Raw genomic sequence first — 7,810 nt, 5'->3', positions numbered from 1 at the left:
ATGATCTTCTTTCCAGCTGGACATATTTTACAGCCTGTCAGTCTGCCACATTAAATGGAAGAGAGGCAAGACCAGTTGTGACGTGTACCCAAGCTGAGATTTTTCTGATTGACCCTTTTATAATCCTTCTACCGGTAAACCTGGGGATTTTGCTCAGCCAGCCTTTGAAAGCCCAGTGCAGGCTGAGGCTGGTTATGAAGCACAGCAAGGAGAGGGCTGTCACAGACGGCCATGCTTCCTTCCTTTCTTGCAGGACTTGTCAGAAGAAAAGGCACGCTGCATTTTTACTGGAAGGGGAGGTTAATCATCTAGGAGATGCAAGCACAAGGGAAAAGAAATAGGGTCTGTTGAGATGCTTCCAGCTGCGTGTCCATCCTGCCCCTTGCCCAGCATCTGCCTGGCCTCACAGGCAGGCTCAGCACCCAAAGGTCTCCAGGGCCGTGAAACACGTGAAGCTGCTGGGTAACAGCTGGGTGCCAGAGACAGGCACCTCCCACGCCACTGCCAAGGCAGCAAGATCCTGCGCACCGCTGCGTTCTTCACAAAATTACAAAAAATGGTAATTTATCGTAAATCCTTCCCAATTAAAGACCATAAAGCTCTGCAGTTCATCAAACTGATTAAATGAATCAAACTTGTTAAGAACAGTTTAATCAAAACATTTACATTTCTGCTGAGCAGAGATTCATGTGACTTTGAACTGCAAAGTACACAGGTTGCCATGAGAGGGCTAAAAAGAGGACTGGGAACATTAACCATGTGAAAAATCCCACCTCTGCCAGCATTCATTTAAAAAAAGGAGCTCCCCAGCCCATTAATTTCATCACCCCGTCGGGTATCTTCTACCTTCTGGAAAGAGAGGCTTCGCTCACCCACAGGGGGAGGCTTTCCTGATGGGGAAAGGCGGGGACTTAACCTCCTGCCCTAAGAAACACCTCCAAGCCAAAGTGCTGCAAGAGGTCCTGGAAGAGCAGCCCAACCCATGGCGCATCCCCATGGCACGTGTCCAGGGAAAACGACAGCCTCATCTCTCAGGTCTGAGAGTGCCTATAGAAGAAACACGCCTGTAAGAGTACACAACACAAACATTTCCATAGCTGTCTGGAAGATTAAAGTAACTCAGCAGGGGAATTTTTTCCTTTTATATAAGTCTGCTCAGCTTCAGTCCCCACAGAGACTGGTCCAATATAGGCCTTCAATGCCTAACTTCTTAATTTAGACACTCAAATTTCCTCTTCAGCTGTCACCCAACCGTGGAGAGGCATACTGCTGCGAGGCACTTAAATTATTCTTCCAGCATCCTACATCCTTCAGAAGAGGGCTGAGTGGGTTGGTGGTGAGGTCCTGTTTACCTGTACCACATCAAGACCCCCCAGCAATGAGCCTCAGCTGATGGGGCTGAGCTGGGAGCAGACAGAGCTGTAATGGCTGGCCACAGGCTGAGCTGGCAGTGAGGGTTTTCTCTGAGCTTAAGGAGAGAGAGAGAGGGGCACCCTCTCACAGCACTCCACACTTATTTTAGGATAAATAACCTGTGGGGGTGGCTGTCTCTCTGCTCACTGTAGAGCAAGTCATGATGGAGGGACTTACACAAAACACCTCACTTCTGGACAGCTCAAATACGGTCGTGGCCTCACATGTTCCCAGCAACATATAAGCCAACTGGATAACAAACCATGGCCAGGAATGGGGTGTCTAGCCACACAGCGGCAGGCGTCACAGCTAGCCAGCCCACATGCAGGCAGAAGGCAGGTTAGTGTGGGCTTCTGATCCTCCTCAGATCTTTAGCCCACCTCACTGATGGGTTTCCTTTGCTGCTGCCACATGCACTGCTGTCCACACCAGCTAGCTTGAATGCAGCACCATGAGTCTGCCCAGCACCGCAGCCACGATACCGTCCTACCCACTGAGGATTTAAACAGTGAGAGCTCACAGGCCCAGCTAAAAAGGCGGTGGGAATATGCCTTCCCCTTTCTCTCGAAGAGCATGTTCCAGGACAAGATCTGCAGATTCAGCGTTTTGCAGCGAGTTCTGCTAAGGCAAAGACAAACTTGGCATTGGTGCTACATCTTCTGTGCCATATGCTTTATTTGTCTGAGAGCTGGTTTTCCTGCAAGGGAGGGTGGATTGGCAGGTATGGAAAGAAATTCATTAAAATTACTTTGGTTGGTTCCTTGTTCTGGCCACCATCTCCATTTTGATTTTTATTTCTCATGCCCAGAACAATCCTGAAAAAAATTCATTCTCTCCTGGAGCACAACAAATACTCGCGAAAGGAGTGTCTGAAAGGCCATGCTCCTTGGACGAGCCTGTAAAGGTTGCAAGTTATGGCTGGAATATTTCTAAAGAGAGTGGTAGAAACCAAGAGGCTGATAATAAAAGTAACACGTGTTATGAAACCGAATAGACTGACATGCCATGCAACAACCTGGGTATTGGTAAAGGTACCTTATCTGCTTACATGCAAGCCACTTGCCTGGTTTTGCAACAACAGGTTTCTCGGAGGATGCTTGCGCTGAGCTACCTATTCCACTTTGCACTGCTTGTCAGATAAATGGCAGCCTTTTTAATAGAAAGACAGACATTTGATTATTTTAGGTTCAGGGATTCTGGCCAATTCCTTCCCCAAAGTGGCTGGGGTTGAATAGCCAAAGAAAATTTATGCACTTAAACTTAATGGGGTTTAAACACTGCAAGTAACAACATAGAAATGGACATGAGCCTGAGCGGCAGCAGAAATCTTCAAGACAAGGACTTTTCTGCTCAGAGAAACTGCCAGCAGCTCCTGATAATGGCCATTATGAATGTATTTGCATGCTCTGCTCTTTAAATGTATATATTCAGTTAGAAAGAACTCTGCATTCATTCTCAGAGTCCTGTGATCTTTCTGCACCAGATGCTTTCCAGGTCTCTCCATAGGCTGTAGCTAGTTTTTATTTACCCATACAAAACAAAGCTTTGAAGGGTTCACACCTCAAAAGGAGAAAAATTAACCTGGCAGCCACAGGCAACCAGGGTGGGACATTTGGCTCCCACAGCTTTGGAGAAGCTTCCAGTTCACTGCCAGTTTAATGCAATGGTACGGGGAGCTACTCGGCCAAAGCCTTTTGCCTCTCTGCTTTCGTTGACTATGAGGTTAGGTCCAAAGCCTATCCTATTTCCACCTCTAATGCCTGCAGGGAAGAAATAGTCAAAAAGGTTTCTTGAGAAAAATGAAATCTGCATAGACATCCTAGTAAATGCTCCTCAGGTAGCGCGTATTTCAGAGGCTGGGCTTAAGCATCATTTGCAGGCTAGGTTGAAATTGGCTCCTTTCATGTCCTAATGCACTTTGAATATAAAAATGAAGCGTCGCCTGCACATACAAAGCACATATATCATTCCAAAGCTTTCACCTGTCCAAACAATCAGCTCTTAAAACCTCTGTCCAAGTTTCAGCAGAATGCATTAGTGCCCAGAGTAACCAAGGGCTGGACTGAGACAGCTCTGCCCCATTCTTCTCCAGAAGAGCCTTGCTCACCATTTTAATGCCCCATCCTTCCCACAGAACCGAACCACCCGTCAGCCTGCCCAGTCCCCAGGGAGCACGCAGTGTGGCTGTGAATGGGAAGGAATTGTTTCCCAGGCTGGAGAATTACAAACCTGTAAAGCATTTCTTTTTTTCTTTTTTTCTTTTTTTTTTTATTTAAAAGGATCATTTTGGATTTAGCAATGCAGAAGAGAAGAGCGCATGAGCTTCAGTTTTTCATTATGATTTCAAGCTCACAGAAAAAGGTTTCTGAGATGGGGTAGTGGGAAGAAAAAAGGCACCTAACAGCTCCTGCCTGGGACATGGGCAATGCAAGGAAAGACATTTGGGAAAATAATCTGTAGCAGCTGCTGAAAAGGGCCTGATATAGCAACAGTAGCGAGTAGCAAAGTAGGTGGTGGTTTATAAAATCAGATGGCCTGATTCTGACCCACAGAGAGGTGATGAGCATGGTATAATAGAGCAGAAGGAAAACGGCTTCTCGCATGTGCTGCTGGGACTAAGCCGTCCTCTGAGCAGGGAAAGCAACTGCAGGCACTTGTGTGCCAAAGAGATTTGGCATATTGGAAAGAATTCAGTAATGAACAACAATCAAATAACTAAAGGGAAGATTAAATAACTAAATAGTACAGTTTGGGTAAATGAATCCCTAAGAGGGAGATAAAATCATTTGAAGGTGTCAACATCAAGGAGAGTGCTGTTTACACAGCTCTGGATGAAGCGTAACAAGAAAGGAAAATACCTCTTCCTGCAGAAAAGGAAAATGCAGACTGGCAGCAAGAGCTGCTAGCCCACACCACTAACCTCTGCAGCCCTCTCACCCCCCTACCAAAGCCTCTGTCGGTGTAGAGGTTGTCAGGCGAGCAAGGAGGGGTACCCAGGACCGCTCACAGCTGAGGTGACGACACCTTCCCACAAAGACAACAGATGTGCCATGCATGCCACGCACCAGCAGGGCTGGGGCCAGCATCCCTGTCCCCCTGCACCTCCTCCTCCTGCAGGGAAGGAGAAATCTGACATCTTTTCTTCATGCTTTACTGTCACTAAAATACCATTTCTCCCCAGCGCTTCATTCAACAGCAAACCACAAAGTAAATGGTAAGTCTGCAAAACAGCAAGTCCACCCCTGGAGCCTGCAAATGCCGTATTACAAATGCAGGTCAGTACTCGCCTGTAGTGGAGGACTAACCAAATGCGTCGCAGCAGGATTTCACGCATATGCTTATGTCTTTTCTGGTGGGGCCATCCACAGAGCCAAAGTTTCTCATTTCCCCCTGCAAGTGCTGTCTGGAGTTAAAGTTGCTTAGCACTTCCCATTAATAACTGCTTTCTGCTAGGCACAGCTTTGCCAAAGCTCAGCTGCTCGAGCTCAAACACTCCGTGCTGGATGTCTGCCTCAGGCAGACTCTTTGGGTAATTTTTAGCTAAAATAATTCAACTGTCTCCTAGAATAAGATTAGCAAGATATATGTTAGCTTGCTCTGTTCAAATCAAGAGATTGAGCACCTCTGTCTTCAGAGGCTGGGACCGATACTCAGCCAGAGAAGGGGGATGTGTCTTCGCAAGGGTCCCAAGTTTCCCCACCTGTGGTCAAGTGACAGGTTATATAAAACTTCACTCTGCACATGCCCGACGGGGGCTTTTTTGACTTTGGCAGATCATTTATCTGAGGACTCCATCTGTTTTGGTCTTGCTGCAGGCCAGCGATGCAGACCCTGGCTGCCATCACCGTCGCTGAAGGCTGGAGTCTGCTGTGGCATGAAGGCAGAGCGGGGATCCTCTCATCCTGCACAACTGTGACAAGGCAGGACGAGGACCCTTCCCCACACAGCCTCCATTCACCTGCCGAGAACCACTGACCCTGGGCATTAAAAGAGGTAGAGTTGTGGAAAAAAAACCCATTTACATATGCATTTGATCCTGCAGCTAAAAGCAACACTATCACGATGCCTGTGCAGATGGGAGCTGCACTCAAGATGGCAAGGGCAGTGTTAAATCAGGCATTTTTAGCCACCGAGTACTGGACCCTACAAACTTCCCATATTTTCAATCTGTGCTGCATTTGTGTCATTTCCTTGATTTGCAGATGGCAAACTGAAACAAAAATGCAGGACTCCCATCACGCGGCATCACACCGGCCACAGCATGACTCACTGGCAGGACTGGCTCTTATTCTTAGATGTTAATTCCATTGTGCTTGAAAAGCAGAATAACTGGGAATGCTGATAGCCCATCAACCTCTGCTGAGATAGCAAGAAGGATTTGCAACAGACAACTACTGTGCGGCAGAAGTGTCCAGGTCTGTTGTATCCCACGTTCTGCAAGGAGGTATGACCTGCTGGGGAGAGATACTCCCAAACCTGACCCCTCCTGCTCCTCCTCGTCCTTCCAGCCTGTTTTCTGCCTTGGTCCTGCTCCCACATCCAGTTTCACACCTGACATCAGTCCCCCTGGCCAGATGGGGGGTCCTCAGCCTTTGCACTGCTCCCTCCCTCCCTCCCTCCCTCAGCCCAGTCCTAGCCCTAGCCAGTATCAGCTTTGTCCTGTGTCCACCTAAGCATAAACGAAGGAGCACATCTGAGAGCATCTCCAGGCTCTGGTCCCCAGCGCTGCAATGACCCTGTTGGCACAGAAAAACAACTTCAAAGAGCTGCTGCTCTGCACCTGCAGCAGGAGGCTGCAGCACGCCTGCCGCACTCTCATCTGTGATTTAGCTGCCAGACTTGAACAAGTCTCCACTGAGCAAGTGCCTTCAGAGAATTCAGCTTCTAACTCTTAAGAAGTTCTGTTGAGCGTCTGAGATCTGAGGCTTTTTTTTTTTCTGTAAGGTTTCTTAGTTAATCTATTTTTTTTTTCCCCCATGAAGAACAACCAAAGGCGCATTCCTGGTATCTGCCAAATTTCAAGCCTCTCCTCCAAAGGCAGAAAGTGCAACAGATCACATTAAGAACATGTTTGAATATGAAGAAAAAAATGGTTTCTCTCATCTCTTTCTTGTAAGCAAGCAAAAACATTTTTTTGCTGAATCCCAGATGCATTCATCCTGAGACAGATACCTAGCACAGAAAAAAACAGCTAAGCGGTAAACAGTTAAAGTTTTCAGGGGTTTACAGGCAACTAAACATTTGGTCTTATGAGAAATGCTGGGTAGCCTTAAAAACAGACAGAGGCACCAAAGTCATCAATTACATGTAATTTAAACTGAGCTTCTGCTGAGCCAGGAGTGGACATGGACAGAAAATGCACACATGTGATGGTAAATTCCCCAAATTTGGGACTGCTTTTTTACTTTCTAAGACAACCACGGTAAAGGCACTGATTACCTTAGGAGGTGCCTGTGCTCTGCCACAGGCTGCCTAGGCAGAGACTGTTTGGGATCTAGATGAGCTCGACTCTCCCCAGCATCTCCACTGGCTCCCCATGAGCCCACTCTGGGACCCAGAGCCATGTCTCCTCATCTCCCCCCACGCTCGGGGACCCCCGGGCAAGGCCATTCATCCTGGGGGGACACCAGGAGGATGCAGGTGCCAAGCAGACCTGTCACCTTGCTCGGCGCTCAGTTGGGAGCTAGACACGGAGTGCTGCCGAGCTGGGCAGGGGAGCAAGGGCCCCAGCTTCTCAGATTTACTGTGTATTTGTGGATTATTTAGAGCCTGGAGTAATGGGCACCTTAGAAACCCCTCAGAGGAGGGTGCTGCCAAACAGAGGGAAAGCCGTGGGATGTTGTTATTTCAGATCAGGCCAGGAAGGTTGCATTGCTTCACAATGATGCTACAACACGACTAACCTAGCCTCGCCTCACCCCATCTCCTGGTCTGTCACTCTGCTCGGCATTTTCACCCCCTGCTGGCTCTCTCCATCATGCCATCACACTAAAAATAGATCCTACACACATGCATGGTGTTCAAACCTGCCCTGCATAGATCGTACACACACGCACAGTGCTCATGCCTGCCCCGCAGCCCCCGACACCCCTCCAGCAGCGCCTGCCAGGCCAGTGCGGCAGCTCTCCCTGCATGGGGCCATCCCGCCAACACCCATGCCCACATCGGGCCATGCTTGCTCAGGCAGCATCTGTGCGATCCTCTGCCACCTCATTTTCAAAGCACGGGCAAAGGCTCTTCCTCATTTGTTTGTGCAGACACAGGCAGGAGGCAGGTAGCTGGTCTGCTGGCAGATGGGCTCAGCCCGTCCTTCCTTCCTTCCTCTTACCTTCTTCCAAGGATATTCCCAGCACACTTGCACCTGCAGTGGAGCCACGGCACCTGCCGAAACACCTCT

This window comes from Egretta garzetta, unplaced genomic scaffold, assembly GCF_000687185.1.
Source record: "Egretta garzetta isolate BGI_Z169 unplaced genomic scaffold, ASM68718v1 scaffold118, whole genome shotgun sequence".
Lineage (NCBI taxonomy): Eukaryota > Metazoa > Chordata > Aves > Pelecaniformes > Ardeidae > Egretta > Egretta garzetta.
This window is presented reverse-complemented; position numbering follows the sequence as displayed.